This window comes from Somniosus microcephalus, chromosome 33 (genome assembly GCF_052327205.1).
Source record: "Somniosus microcephalus isolate GS21.2 chromosome 33, FLI_Smic_1.0, whole genome shotgun sequence".
NCBI lineage: Eukaryota > Metazoa > Chordata > Chondrichthyes > Squaliformes > Somniosidae > Somniosus > Somniosus microcephalus.
The window spans coordinates 3204814-3220044 of record NC_141019.1 but is presented as its reverse complement, the minus strand read 5'-3'; positions in this window follow the sequence as shown (position 1 = coordinate 3220044).

The window sequence follows — 15231 nt, the reverse complement described above, 5'->3', positions numbered from 1 at the left end:
CCCACCTTAAACACTCACCCCCTCCCCCACCTTAAACATTCACTCCCTCCCCCACCTTAAACACTCACTCTCTCCCCCACCTTAAACACTCACTCCCTCCACCACCTTAAACATTCACTCCCTCCCCCACCTTAAACACTCACTCTCTCCCCCACCTTAAACACTCACTCCCTCCACCACCTTAAACATTCACTCCCTCCCCCACCTTAAACACTCACTCCCTCCCCCACCTTAAACACTCACTCCCTCCCCCACCTTAAACACTCACTCCCTCCCCCACCTTAAACACTCACTCCCTCCCCCACCTTAAACATTCACCCCCTCCCCCACCTTAAACACTCACTCCCTCCCCCACCTTAAACATTCACTCCCTCCCCCACCTTAAACACTCACTCCCTCCCCCACCTTAAACACTCACTCCCTCCCCCACCTTAAACACTCACTCCCTCCCCCACCTTAAACACTCACTCCCTCCCCCACCTTAAACACTCACTCCCTCCCCCACCTTAAACACTCACTCCCTCCCCCACCTTAAACACTCACTCCCTCCCCCACCTTAAACATTCACCCCCTCCCCCACCTTAAACACTCACCCCCTCCCCCACCCTAAACACTCACCCCCTCCCCCACCCTAAACACTCACTCCCTCCCCCACCTTAAACACTCACTCCCTCCCCACCTTAACACTCACCCCTCCCCCACCTTAAACATTCACACCCTCCCCCACCTTAAACATTCACTCCCTCCCCCACCTTAAACATCACTCCCTCCACCACCTTAAACACTCACTCCCTCCCCCACCTTTAACATCACCCCCTCCCCACCTTAAACATTCACCCCCTCCCCCACCTTAAACATCACTCCCTCCCCCACCTAAACACTCACTCCCTCCCCCACCTTAAACACTCACTCCCTCCCCCACCTTAAACATTCACTCCCTCCCCCACCTTAAACACTCACTCCCTCCCCCACCTTAAACAGTCACTCCCTCCCCCACCTTAAACACTCACTCCCTCCCCCACCTTAAACACTCACTCCCTCCCCCACCTTAAACACTCACTCCCTCCCCCACCTTAAACATTCACTCCCTCCCCCACCTTAAACACTCACTCCCTCCCCCACCTTAAACACTCACTCCCTCCCCCACCTTAAACATTCACTCCCTCCCCCACCTTAAACATTCACTCCCTCCCCCACCTTAAACATTCACTCCCTCCCCCACCTTAAACACTCACTTCCTCCCCAACCTTAAACACTCACTCCCTCCACCACCTTAAACACTCACTCCCTCCCCCACCTTAAACATTCACCCCCTCCCCCACCTTAAACACTCACTCCCTCCACCACCTTAAACACACTCCCTCCCCCACCTTAAACACTCACTCCCTCCACCACCTTAAACACTCACTCCCTCCCCCACCTTAAACATTCACCCCCTCCCCCACCTTAAACACTCACTCCCTCCCCCACCTTAAACATTCACCCCCTCCCCCACCTTAAACACTCACTCCCTCCCCCACCTTAAACATTCACTCCCTCCCCCACCTTAAACATTCACTCCCTCCCCCACCTTAAACACTCACCCCCTCCCCCACCTTAAACATTCACTCCCTCCCCCACCTTAAACACTCACTCCCTCCACCACCTTAAACACTCACCCCCTCCCCCACCTTAAACACTCACCCCCTCCCCCACCTTAAACATTCACTCCCTCCCCCACCTTAAACACTCACTCCCTCCACCACCTTAAACACTCACCCCCTCCCCCACCTTAAACACTCACCCCCTCCCCCACCTTAAACATTCACCCCCTCCCCCACCTTAAACACTCACCCCCTCCCCCACCTTAAACATTCACTCCCTCCCCCACCTTAAACACTCACTCCCTCCACCACCTTAAACACTCACCCCCTCCCCCACCTTAAACACTCACTCCCCCACCTTAAACATTCACTCCCTCCCCCACCTTAAACACTCACTCCCTCCACCACCTTAAACACTCACTCCCTCCCCCACCTTAAACATTCACCCCCTCCCCCACCTTAAACACTCACTCCCTCCCCCACCTTAAACATTCACTCCCTCCCCCACCTTAAACATTCACTCCCTCCCCCACCTTAAACATTCACTCCCTCCCCCACCTTAAACACTCACCCCCTCCCCCACCTTAAACATTCACTCCCTCCCCCACCTTAAACACTCACTCCCTCCACCACCTTAAACACTCACTCCCTCCCCCACCTTAAACACTCACTCCCTCCACCACCTTAAACATTCACCCCCTCCCCCACCTTAAACACTCACCCCCTCCCCCACCTTAAACACTCACTCCCTCCCCCACCTTAAACACTCACCCCCTCCCCCACCTTAAACACTCACTCCCTCCCCCACCTTAAACACTCACCCCCTCCCCCACCTTAAACATTCACTCCCTCCCCCACCTTAAACATTCACTCCCTCCCCCACCTTAAACACTCACTCCCTCCCCCACCTTAAACATTCACTCCCTCCACCACCTTAAACACTCACTCCCTCCCCCACCTTAAACATTCACTCCCTCCCCCACCTTAAACATTCACTCCCTCCCCCACCTTAAACATTCACCCCCTCCACCACCTTAAACACCCACTCCCTCCCCACCTTAAACACTCACTCCCTCCCCCACCTTAAACACTCACTCCCTCCCCCACATTAAACATTCACTCCCTCCCCCACCTTAAACACTCACTCCCCCACCTTAAACACTCACTCCCTCCACCACCTTAAACACTCACTCCCTCCCCCACCTTAAACATTCACTCCCTCCCCCACCTTAAACATTCACCCCCTCCCCCACCTTAAACATTCACCCCCTCCCCCACCTTAAACACTCACTCCCTCCACCACCTTAAACACTCACTCCCTCCACCACCTTAAACATTCACTCCCTCCCCCACCTTAAACACTCACCCCCTCCCCCACCTTAAACACTCACTCCCTCCCCCACCTTAAACACTCACTCCCTCCCCCACCTTAAACACTCAGTCCCTCCACCACCTTAAACACTCACTCCCTCCACCACCTTAAACATTCACCCCCTCCCCCACCTTAAACATTCACCCCCTCCCCCACCTTAAACACTCACTCCCTCCACCACCTTAAACACTCACTCCCTCCCCCACCTTAAACATTCACTCCCTCCCCCACCTTAAACACTCACTCCCTCCCCCACCTTAAACACTCACTCCCTCCCCCACCTTAAACACTCACCCCCTCCCCCACCTTAAACATTCACTCCCTCCCCCACCTTAAACACTCACTCTCTCCCCCACCTTAAACACTCACTCCCTCCACCACCTTAAACATTCACTCCCTCCCCCACCTTAAACACTCACTCTCTCCCCCACCTTAAACACTCACTCCCTCCACCACCTTAAACATTCACTCCCTCCCCCACCTTAAACACTCACTCCCTCCCCCACCTTAAACACTCACTCCCTCCCCCACCTTAAACACTCACTCCCTCCCCCACCTTAAACACTCACTCCCTCCCCCACCTTAAACATTCACCCCCTCCCCCACCTTAAACACTCACTCCCTCCCCCACCTTAAACATTCACTCCCTCCCCCACCTTAAACACTCACTCCCTCCCCCACCTTAAACACTCACTCCCTCCCCCACCTTAAACACTCACTCCCTCCCCCACCTTAAACACTCACTCCCTCCCCCACCTTAAACACTCACTCCCTCCCCCACCTTAAACACTCACTCCCTCCCCCACCTTAAACACTCACTCCCTCCCCCACCTTAAACATTCACCCCCTCCCCCACCTTAAACACTCACCCCCTCCCCCACCCTAAACACTCACCCCTCCCCCACCCTAAACACTCACTCCCTCCCCCACCTTAAACACTCACTCCCTCCCCCACCTTAAACACTCACTCCCTCCCCCACCTTAAACACTCACTCCCTCCCCCACCTTAAACATTCACTCCCTCCCCCACCTTAAACACTCACCCCCTCCCCCACCCTAAACACTCACTCCCTCCCCCACCTTAAACACTCACTCCCTCCCCCACCTTAAACACTCACTCCCTCCCCCACCTTAAACACTCACTCCCTCCCCCACCTTAAACACTCACTCCCTCCCCCACCTTAAACACTCACTCCCTCCCCCACCTTAAACACTCACTCCCTCCCCCACCTTAAACATTCACCCCCTCCCCCAGCTTAAACACTCAATACAATACAATACAAATCGCTTTATTGGCATGATAAGGTACATCTTATGTTGCCAAAGCATCAAAATACATTTATGGTTGAACACATAAACGCGGTTCCATTCATACAGTGTATAAACAGGTATATCCCTGAGTTTATAAATATATTTTCGCCTTGTTTATATATACTCTTGTCTTAGTTTACTGGTTGTCCCTCTGTTCATGGCAAGCTGTAACATAGTGTGCCGCCAGTGTTACACAGCTTCTCTCCTCCCCCAGTAGGAATGGGAGTTTTTGGTTGTCAGTCAGATTTCTGAATTCAGGGCATATTTGTGAGAATTTTTGATAGAAATTCTCTCTGATGCCCTGATATTTTCCACAGGCTGTGAGGAAGTGCATCTCTGTCTCAACTACTCCCTGACTGCAGTGAGAGCATATCCTGTCTTCTCTTGGCAGCCTGGTCTGCCTGTGTCTGCCTTTTTCGATCGCTAGGCTATGTTCGCTAAGTCTGTACCTTGTCAAGGTTCTTCTCAGTTTGTTATCCTTTACCATGGTCAGGTAATCAGCTATGTTGTATTGTCTGTTTAGGGCCAAGTAGCAATTGAGTTTGCTTTGGGTTTTTGTTGTTTCTGCCCAATATGACAGATATTTTTCCTTTTGCTTAGCGACGATTGTGTTGGGTCGAATTCTTTGTGTTACCCTGTCACTGTCCTGGGGCTGGTTATTGTTAGTATTGTTATTAGTTACTTTATTGAGTCCCAGGACTAGTTGACTGAGGGTATTCTTCTTTATGGTCAGCTCTTGGCATTTCAGGGCGTCGTAGTGATAGCATTGGGGGTTGCTCATTTGTAGGTGATTCCAAAATTTGGTGGCTCTTTTTTGGATAGTGATTATTAATGGGTATTGGCCTAGTTCCGCCCTGCATGCGTTGTTTACTGTTTTCCTTTGAGTCCGGAGGATACTTTTACAGAATTCCGCATGTAGGATCTCAATTGGGTGTTTGTCCCATTTTGCAAAATCTTGTTGTGTTAGTGGTCCCCAAACCTCACTGCCATAGAGTGCAATTGGTTCAATTACTGATTTGAAAATCTTGAGCCAAATGCTAATTGGGATTTCTATTTGGATTGATTTTTTGATGGCATAGAAAGCCCTTCTTGCTTTCTCTTTCAGTTCATTCACAGCCAGTTTGAAGTTTCCCGTAGAACTGATTTTTAAGCCCAAGTATGTGTAGTGAGTGGTTTGTTCAATTTTGGTTGTTCCTACTGTGAAATTTATTGTGGGTCCATGTTGTTTGGATCTTTGCTGGAACACAAGGACTTTGGTTTTTTGGGGATTTATTGTCAGGGCCCAAGTCTGGCAGTACGACTCCAGCAGGTCCAGGTTCTGCTGTAGACCCTCTTTAGTAGGTGACAGCAGAACCAGGTCGTCTGCATAGAGGAGGAATTTAACCTTGGATTCATATAGGGTGAGGCCGGGTGCTGTAGATTGTTCAAGTAGTTTTGCCAATCCATTAATGTAAATATTAAAGAGTGTCGGTGAGATTGGCGAGCCCTGCGTCACCCCCCGCCCCCTGTGGGAAGTATTTTGTTTGTTTGTCTCCAATTTTAACTGCACATTTATTGTTTGTATACATTGATTTAATTACATCATATGTTTTACCTCCTACCCCGCTTTCGATAAGTTTCAGGAATAAACCGTCATGCCAGATGGAGTCGAAAGCCTTCTGGAAATCTACAAAGCATGCGTAGATTTTGCTTTTGTTATGGTGAACGTGTTTGTCAATTAGGGTCTGTAGGGTGAAGATATGATCGGATGTTCTATAGTTTGGCAGGAATCCAATTTGGCTTTTACTCAAGACATTGTGCTCTTCAAGGAAGTTTATAAGTCTTTTGTTTATGATGCTACAGAATACCTTCCCCAGGTTACTGTTTACACAGATGCCTCGATAGTTGTTTGGGTCGATTTTGTCCCCACTTTTGTATATGGGTGTTATGAGTCCTTTGTTCCAGATGTCAGGGAAATAACCGACACTCAGAACCAAGTTGAAGAGTTTTAGGATAGCCAGTTTCAGTTTGTCGTCTGCGTGTTTAATCATCTCGTTTAGTATGCCGTCTGTCCCGCAAGCTTTTCCTGGTCGCAGGTCCTTGAGTTTTTCAAGAAGTTCTTTTTCTGTTATTATGGCGTCTAGCGGGTTTTGGTTATCTTTTATGGCCATTTCAAGCTTTTCCAGTTTTTTGCGTATTTGGTGTTGCTCTGGTCTTAGTGTGTTTTTCTGGTATAATTTTTCAAAGTGGTTTACCCATGTGTCCCCATTTTGAATGGACAAATCGTCGTGTTGTTTTTTGTGTAGTGTTTTCAAGTTGTCCCAGAAACAATTCGACTCAATGGATTCCTCCATGGAGCTGAGTGTATTCTTAATAAATTGCTCTTTTTTGGTCCTGAGTGTGTTTCTGTATTGTGTTAGCGTCTGACAATAAGTAAGGCGTAATTCCTCGTTTTCTGGATGTCTGTGTTTTTGGTTTGATAGTTTTCTAAGTTTTTTCCTCATGTTATGGCAATCATGGTCAAACCATTTTTCATAGTTTTTTGTTTTGGGTTTGTTCTTGCGAGCTTTCAAGTTTGCATTTGTTGCCAAATTATCAAAAATATTGTTTAGTTTACTAACTGCCCGGTTTACGCCTTCTTTATTGTGAGTGTATATGTTATCCAGAAAGGTGTCTAAGAGAGCTTGAGTTGATGCATTGCTAATTGTTTTCTGGTATTTTTCCGTGTCGTTTTTGGCCCATCTGTACGATTTTTTGGTGTTGTACAGTTTACTGGGTTGTGTTTCTATGTTGTTTGTTTCTGTCTTTTTGAGAAACATAGTAATTTGGCTGTGATCTGACAGTGTTGTTTGTGGTTTGACTGTGAATGCTCTGAAAGAGGATGGGTCCAAGTCTGTAATCATATAGTCTACTGTGCTGCAGCCAAGAGGTGAGCAGTAGGTCGATCTTCCTAGGAGGTCTCCTATGAACCTACCATTGACAATGTACAGACCCAGGTTTCGACAGAGCTGTAGTAGCTGTTTACCGTTGGTATTTGACTGCTTGTCGCAGTTATGCCTGTATGGAAGGGAAGGGATGTCAAAGTGGTTATTCCCGAATACGTAATTGTTTCCCTGATTATTGGTGAAGTCTGGTTCTTCGCCCGTTCTTGAATTGAGGTCCCCACAGATCAACACGTTCCCCTGGGCCTGGTATTGGATAATTTCCCCCTCCATGTTGGAGAAGGTGTCCTCTTTGTAGTACGGGGAATCGATTGGAGGGATATAAAGTGCGCAAATCTTGGGTGTTTGAGATAATCTCCCTCTCAAGTTTGAGCCACATATGGTTTTCGCCCTTTTTTATAAATTTGATGTAATTCTTAAGTTCTGTTTTAAACCAGATCAGTATGCCTCCGGAGTCTCTGCCTTGGGTTACACTTGGTAATTTATTGGAGGGGACCACTAGCTCAGTGTACCCTTGGGGACAGCCGGTGTGTCCTTTTCCTTTATACCAAGTTTCCTGTAAAATGATAATATCTAGATCTTTAGTTTCCTCTATGAACTCTGGGGTCCTACTCTTCACTTCTCGCACTGAAGAGCGTAGACCTTGGATATTCCAGGTCGAAATATATAAGGATTTCATGTTAAGTTTTATCTTTTTCTATGATAGGTTAAAGAGTGGTACGTGTTTGTCGTGTCTAAGTGTGGGGGAAAAAAAATCACCCCAGTTGTCTACAAAAGTTAATACAATTTGGTTACAGTTCTTTCTATTAATTAGTCCTTGATCCATAAGGCGGAAGTAGATGCTGCTGCACATCTGCTTATTGTCTCTTAATGGATTGTTTCTGTCTGAGGTATTGCGTACGTCCTGTGCATCTCTCCCTCTGTCTGGCTGGTAGCGGTCCTATTCCCCTGTGGGACAGGAGTGGTGCAGGTCTGATAATGTTGTTTTGCATGGGGATCCTCTCCGGTCTCGGGCTTAAAAATCAGTTCTACGGGAAACTTCAAACTGGCTGTGAATGAACTGAAAGAGAAAGCAAGAAGGGCTTTCTATGCCATCAAAAAATCAATCCAAATAGAAATCCCAATTAGCATTTGGCTCAAAATTTTCAAATCAGTAATTGAACCAATTGCACTCTATGGCAGTGAGGTATGGGGACCGCTAACTCAACAAGAATTTGCAAAATGGGACAAACACCCAATTGAGATCCTACATGCAGAATTCTGTAAAAGTATCCTCCGGACTCAAAGGAAAACAGTAAACAATGCATGCAGGGCGGAACTAGGCCAATATCCATTAATAATCACTATCCAAAAAAGAGCCACCAAATTTTGGAATCACCTACAAATGAGCAATCCCCAATGCTATCACTACGACGCCCTGAAATGCCAAGAGCTGACCATAAAGAAGAATACCCTCAGTCAACTAGTCCTGGGACTCAGTGAAGTAACTACTAACAATACTAACAATAACCAGCCCCAGGACAGTGACAGGGTAACACAAAGAATTCGACCCAACACAATCGTCGCTAAGCAAAAGGAAAAATATCTGACATATTGGGCAGAAACAACAAAAACCCAAAGCAAACTCAATTGCTACTTGGCCCTAAACAGACAATACAACATAGCTGATTACCTGACCATGGTAAAGGATAACAAACTGAGAAGAACCTTGACAAGGTACAGACATAGCGAACATAGCCTCGCGATCGAAAAAGGCAGACACAGGCAGACCAGGCTGCCAAGAGAGGACAGGATATGCTCTCACTGCAGTCAGGGAGTGGTGGAGACAGAGATGCACTTCCTCACAGCCTGTGGAAAATATCAGGGCATCAGGGAGAATTTCTACCAAAAATTCTCACAAATATGCCCTGATTTCAGAAATCTGAATGACAACCAAAAACTCCCATTCCTACTGGGAGAGGAGAGAAGCTGTATAACACTGGCGGCGCACTATGTTACAGCTTGCCATGAACAGAGGGACAACCAGTAAACTAAGAAAAAAATATATATAAACAATGCGAATGTATATTTATACACTCAGGGATATACCTGTTTATACACTGTATGAATAGAACTGCGTTTATGTGCTAAACCATAAATGTATTTTGATGCTTTGGCAACATAAGATGTAACTTATCATGCCAATAAAGCGATTTAAATTGTAAAAAAAAAAAATTGGTGTGGTGGTGGTCTTTGTAGTGTTCCTGATATGTACCCCGCTGATCTCTGGTGGTCGGGGGGGGGTCCTCGTGGAGTCGAGGTATGGACCCGGTTAAAAGCGACGTCCTTCAGGGCTTTAGCAAAGATCGATATTTTTTGCCTTTGGATGTGGTCCCTCCCCCACCTTAAACACTCACCCCCTCCCCCACCTTAAACATTCACTCCCTCCACCACCTTAAACATTCACCCCCTCCCCCACCTTAAACACTCACTCCCTCCCCCACCTTAAACACTCACTCCCTCCACCACCTGAAACACTCACTCCCTCCCCCACCTTAAACACTCACTCCCTCCCTCACCTTAAACACTCACTCCCTCCCCCACCTTAAACATTCACTCCCTCCCCCACCTTAAACACTCACTCCCTCCCCCACCTTAAACACTCACTCCCTCCCCCACCTTAAACATTCATCCCCTCCCCCACCTTAAACATTCACTCCCTCCCCCACCTTAAACACTCACCCCCTCCCCCACCTTAAACACTCACTCCCTCCCCCACCTTAAACACTCACTCCCTCCCCCACCTTAAACACTCACTCCCTCCCCCACCTTAAACATTCACTCCCTCCACCACCTTAAACACTCACCCCATCCCCCACCTTAAACATTCACTCCCTCCCCCACCTTAAACACTCACTCCCTCCCCCACCTTAAACACTCACCCCCTCCCCCACCTTAAACACTCACTCCCTCCCCCACCTTAAACACTCACTCCCTCCCCCACCTTAAACACTCACTCCCTCCACCACCTTAAACACTCACTCCCTCCCCCACCTTAAACACTCACTCCCTCCCCCACCTTAAACACTCACTCCCTCCCCCACCTTAAACATTCACTCCCTCCCCCACCTTAAGCATTCACTCCCTCCACCACCTTAAACACTCACTCCCTCCCCCACCTTAAACATTCACTCCCTCCACCACCTTAAACACTCACTCCCTCCCCCACCTTAAACATTCACTCCCTCCACCACCTTAAACACTCACCCCCTCCACCACCTTAAACACTCACTCCCTCCACCACCTTAAGCATTCACTCCATCCACCACCTTAAACATTCACTCCCTCCACCACCTTAAACACTCACTCCCTCCACCACCTTAAACACTCACTCCCTCCACCACCTTAAACACTCACCCCCTCCCCCACCTTAAACACTCACCCCCTCCCCCACCTTAAACATTCACCCCCTCCACCACCTTAAACACTCACCCCCTCCCCCACCTTAAACACTCACTCCCTCCCCCACCTTAAACACTCACTCCCTCCCCCACCTTAAACACTCACTCCCTCCCCCACCTTAAACACTCACTCCCTCCACCTCCTTAAACACTCACTCCCTCCCCCACCTTAAACACTCACTCCCTCCCCCACCTTAGACACTCACTCCCTCCCCCACCTTAAACACTCACTCCCTCCACCACCTTAAACATTCACTCCCTCCCCCACCTTAAACACTCACTCCCTCCACCACCTTAAACACTCACTCCCTCCCCCACCTTAAACATTCACTCCCTCCACCACCTTAAACACTCACTCCCTCCCCCACCTTAAACATTCACTCCCTCCCCCACCTTAAACACTCACTCCCTCCCCCACCTTAAACACTCACTCCCTCCCCCACCTTAAACATTCACTCCCTCCCCCACCTTAAGCATTCACTCCCTCCACCACCTTAAACACTCACTCCCTCCCCCACCTTAAACATTCACTCCCTCCACCACCTTAAACACTCACTCCCTCCCCCACCTTAAACATTCACTCCCTCCACCACCTTAAACACTCACTCCCTCCACCACCTTAAACACTCACCCCCTCCACCACCTTAAACACTCACTCCCTCCACCACCTTAAGCATTCACTCCCTCCACCACCTTAAACATTCATTCCCTCCACCACCTTAAACATTCACTCCCTCCCCCACCTTAAACACTCACTCCCTCCACCACCTTAAACACTCACCCCCTCCACCACCTTAAACACTCACTCCCTCCACCACCTTAAGCATTCACTCCCTCCACCACCTTAAACATTCATTCCCTCCACCACCGGCGTACTGTGGCTGCAGTGTGTACCATCTACAAGATGCACTGCAGCAACTCGCCAAGGCTTCTTCGGCAGCACCTCCCAAACCCACGACCTCTTCCACCGAGAAGGACAAGGGCAGCAGGCACATGGGAACACCATCACCTCCAAGTTCCCTTCCAAGTCACACGTCATCCTGGCTTGGAAATATATCGGCCGATGGTTCATCGTCGCCGGGTCAAAATCCTGGAACTCCCTCGCTAACAGCTAGCACCGACAGCAGTGTCAAAACCCAGGGTGTGACGAGTGAGACGGAAAATCTAACCCCTCTTTTTTTCCATTTCACTCCCCGCCTTTCCTGAAGATGCTGATTCTCGCTCGGGGTATGGTTCCATGGGGCTGGAAGGTCTCCGGTTTCACCCCAAGTGGCATTCTTAATGTGTGTCCCTCGACACTGAATGTCGACAGGCTACGCGATCCTGTGCTCACCCGATGTTCACAGGCATGCAGTTCCCAGCTGAGTTGCTGGATACTGATCAGGAGCGACAATCTTGGCTGATTTTGCTTCCTCATATCCCAGGTTGGACTTCGGGCCGGTTGTAATATCCCTGATCTCATCCTGGATGAGATCCGCTTGCCCGGCATAGACCAAGGATCAAACCTGGAGCACTATCTGCTCTATGTGGCTCACCACCAACCTAGGTGGTGCGTTTACACACTGAACCATTGGAGATACTCTATTCCACATCCTTATATTAGAACTTCACCTGACGAAGGAGCAGCGCTCCGAAAGCTTGTGATTTCAAATAAAGCTGTTGGACTATAACCTGGTGTTGTGTGACTTCTTACATTTGTCCACCCCAGTCCAACACCGGCATCTCCACACCATTATATTAGAACGTGAACCCTCTTTTTTCCGCTGCTCTCTCTTCTTTCACTTGCTCACTCGCTCCCCTTCCCACCCTCTCTCTTCCTCACATCCTCACTCCCATCAGTTGGTAGCACCCTCACCTCTCGGAGTCAGAAGGTTGTAAGTTCAAGTCCCACTCCAGAGACTTTAACACAAAATCCAGGCTAACGCTCCCAGGGCAGTACTGAGGGAGTGCTGCACTGTCGGAAGGTGCTGTCTTTCAGATAAGATGTTAAACTGAGGCTCCAGTCCGATCTCTCAGGTGGATGTAAAAGGTCCCACTGGCACTATTCAAAAAGAGTTCTCCCAATGTCCTGGTCAACATTTATACCTAAAATACCTGATCATTTATTTCATTGCTGTTTGTGGGAGCTTGCTGTGCGCAAATTGGCTGCTGCGTTTCCTACATTACAACAATGACTACACTTCAGAAAGCACTTCATTGGCTGTGAAGCGCTTTGGGACGTCGTGAAAGATGCTATATAAATGCAAGTCTTTCTTTTTTTCTCTCCCCTCCCCTCCCCTCCCCTCCCTCCCACCCTTTCTCTCCCCTCCCTTCTACTCTTTCTCTCTCCTCCCTCCCCCTTTTTCCTCTCTCCCTCTCTCTTTCTCCCTCCCTCCTTCCCACCCTTATCTCTCTGGATCTCATTCAAAAACATTAGCGAGCACCAGATGGTTTTTGATGCAGGCAGAGATTGCCATTGGTGGCCCTGCGTGAATAGCACTTGACTTCTCCAATTTGTTCACCAGTCATATAGCAGCCTTTGATGGTCGCTGCTTAGCATAGATTGATGTCCTGTAAGTTCCGGAGCTGACTGGCCTGAGAGTTAGCATATGCTTTTAGTCCCAGCACGCGTCCAATCTCATTTGTCAGTCGAGTTATTTTAAAGCCTTTATTAACATTTTTAATCATATTTTTCTGCATTTGTTACCATATATTCTCATTAACAGATCTCCCGCAGTGCTGCTCGAGGGCTGAAGATGAGGCCAGGCTGCGTATCTGTGGGGGCTGCTGGTCAGAGTGGAAGCCACTGGTCAAGGTTTAGTGTGAGGATAATCGCCCACACCCCCATTGTTATAAAACAATGTATTCTCTTACTCACTGTGAGCAACACCACAGGAGATTTTCTAGCATTCGTTCCGGCCCTGAACCCACTTAAATTGATATTTTTCAAAGCAAGACTTTGTGTGTCAGTCGTGGCTCAGTGGGTAGCACGTTAACCTCGGAGTCAGAAGGTTGTGGGTTTAAATCCCACTCCAGAGACTTGAGCATAAAAACCGAGGCTGACACTCCAGTGCAGTACTGGGGGAGTGCTGCACTGTCAGAGGTGCCGTCTTTCGGATAAGATGTTAAACTGAGGCTCCATCTGCCCTCTCAGGTGGACATAAAAGATGGAAGTCTTTCTTTCTATTCATATAGTACCCCTCAGGACGTCCCAAAGCTCTTTATAGCCAATTAAGTACATTTTTGAAATGCAGTCACTGCTGTAATGTAGAAACCGCGGCAGTCAATTAGCACACAGCAAGGTGCCCAGAATTGAACGCAGTACTCCAAATGAGTCTAAACAAGACTCTAGACAACTGAAGCATAACTTCTTCCCCTTTGTAATCCAGTCCCCTTGGAATAAAGGCCAACATTCCATGAGCCTGCTTGATTATTGTTTGTACCTGTTCACTAGCTTTCAGTGATTTCTGTACACGGACCCCTAAATCTCTCTGCTCCAACACAGTTCCTGCTTCTCACCATTTAGAAAATACTCTGATTAATTTTTTTGGGGTCCAAAGTGCGTGACCTCACGCTTGCCCACATTGAACTCCATTTGCCACACTCACTTGATGAATTGTGGGTAGGTCTGTGTTGTCGATGCAGACCCACTCGGACCTGTGAGACTGCCCAAGCTCATTTTACATAGGATCATTACAACTGGCAGAGACAGAAGGTTTTCAACCCATTAGTCAGTGACTACAGTAAGAAAAATATTCACTGCCTCTCCATGTTGGTTTAAAATGGTTGAACACCTTTGTCAAAATGGCCGGCAGAGGAATTTCATATGTGTTGTGTCCGGGTATAATGAGACACAGACTGCGGAGAACGGTACAACAGGTGTTTACTCAACGTGGCTCACAGTGGAACTGATCTGTACAGATTACTACTCAGTGCTATATACAGGTGTGGTCACTGCCGGTACTACAGTATGCATGAGCTGTAAAAGATAGTTCCCCACTTAAAGGTATATACATTACAATTCCTCCCCTTTTAGGTTAACAGTACCATAACACTCATTTAACAATTAAATATCAAACTAATTACAATTAACACTTTTAACATAGAGTCATAGAGTTATACAGCACAGAAAGAGGCCCTTCGGCCCATCGTGTCTGCGCCGTCCATCAAGCCCTGTCCAATCTAATCCCATTTTCCAGCATTTGGTCCATAGCCTTGTATGCAATGGCATTTCAAGTGCTCATCCAAATGCTTCTTGAATGTTGTGAGGGTTCCTGCCTCTACCACCCTTTCAGGCAGTGAGTTCCAGACTCCAACCACCCTCTGGGTGAAAAAGTTCCTCCTCAAATCCCCTCTAAACCTCCTGCCCCTTACCCTGAATCTATGCCCCCTTGTTATTGACCCCCCTACTAAGGGGAAAAGTTCCTCTTTATCTACCCTATCTATGCCCCTCATCATTTTGTACACCTCAATCAGGTCCCCCCTCAGCCTTCTTTGCTCCAAGGAAAACAACCCCAGCCTGTTTAGTCTTTCTTCATAGCTGAGGCGCTCCATCCCAGGTAACATCCTGGTGAATCTTCTCTGCACCCTCTCCAAAGCAATCACATCCTTCCTATAGTGAGGCG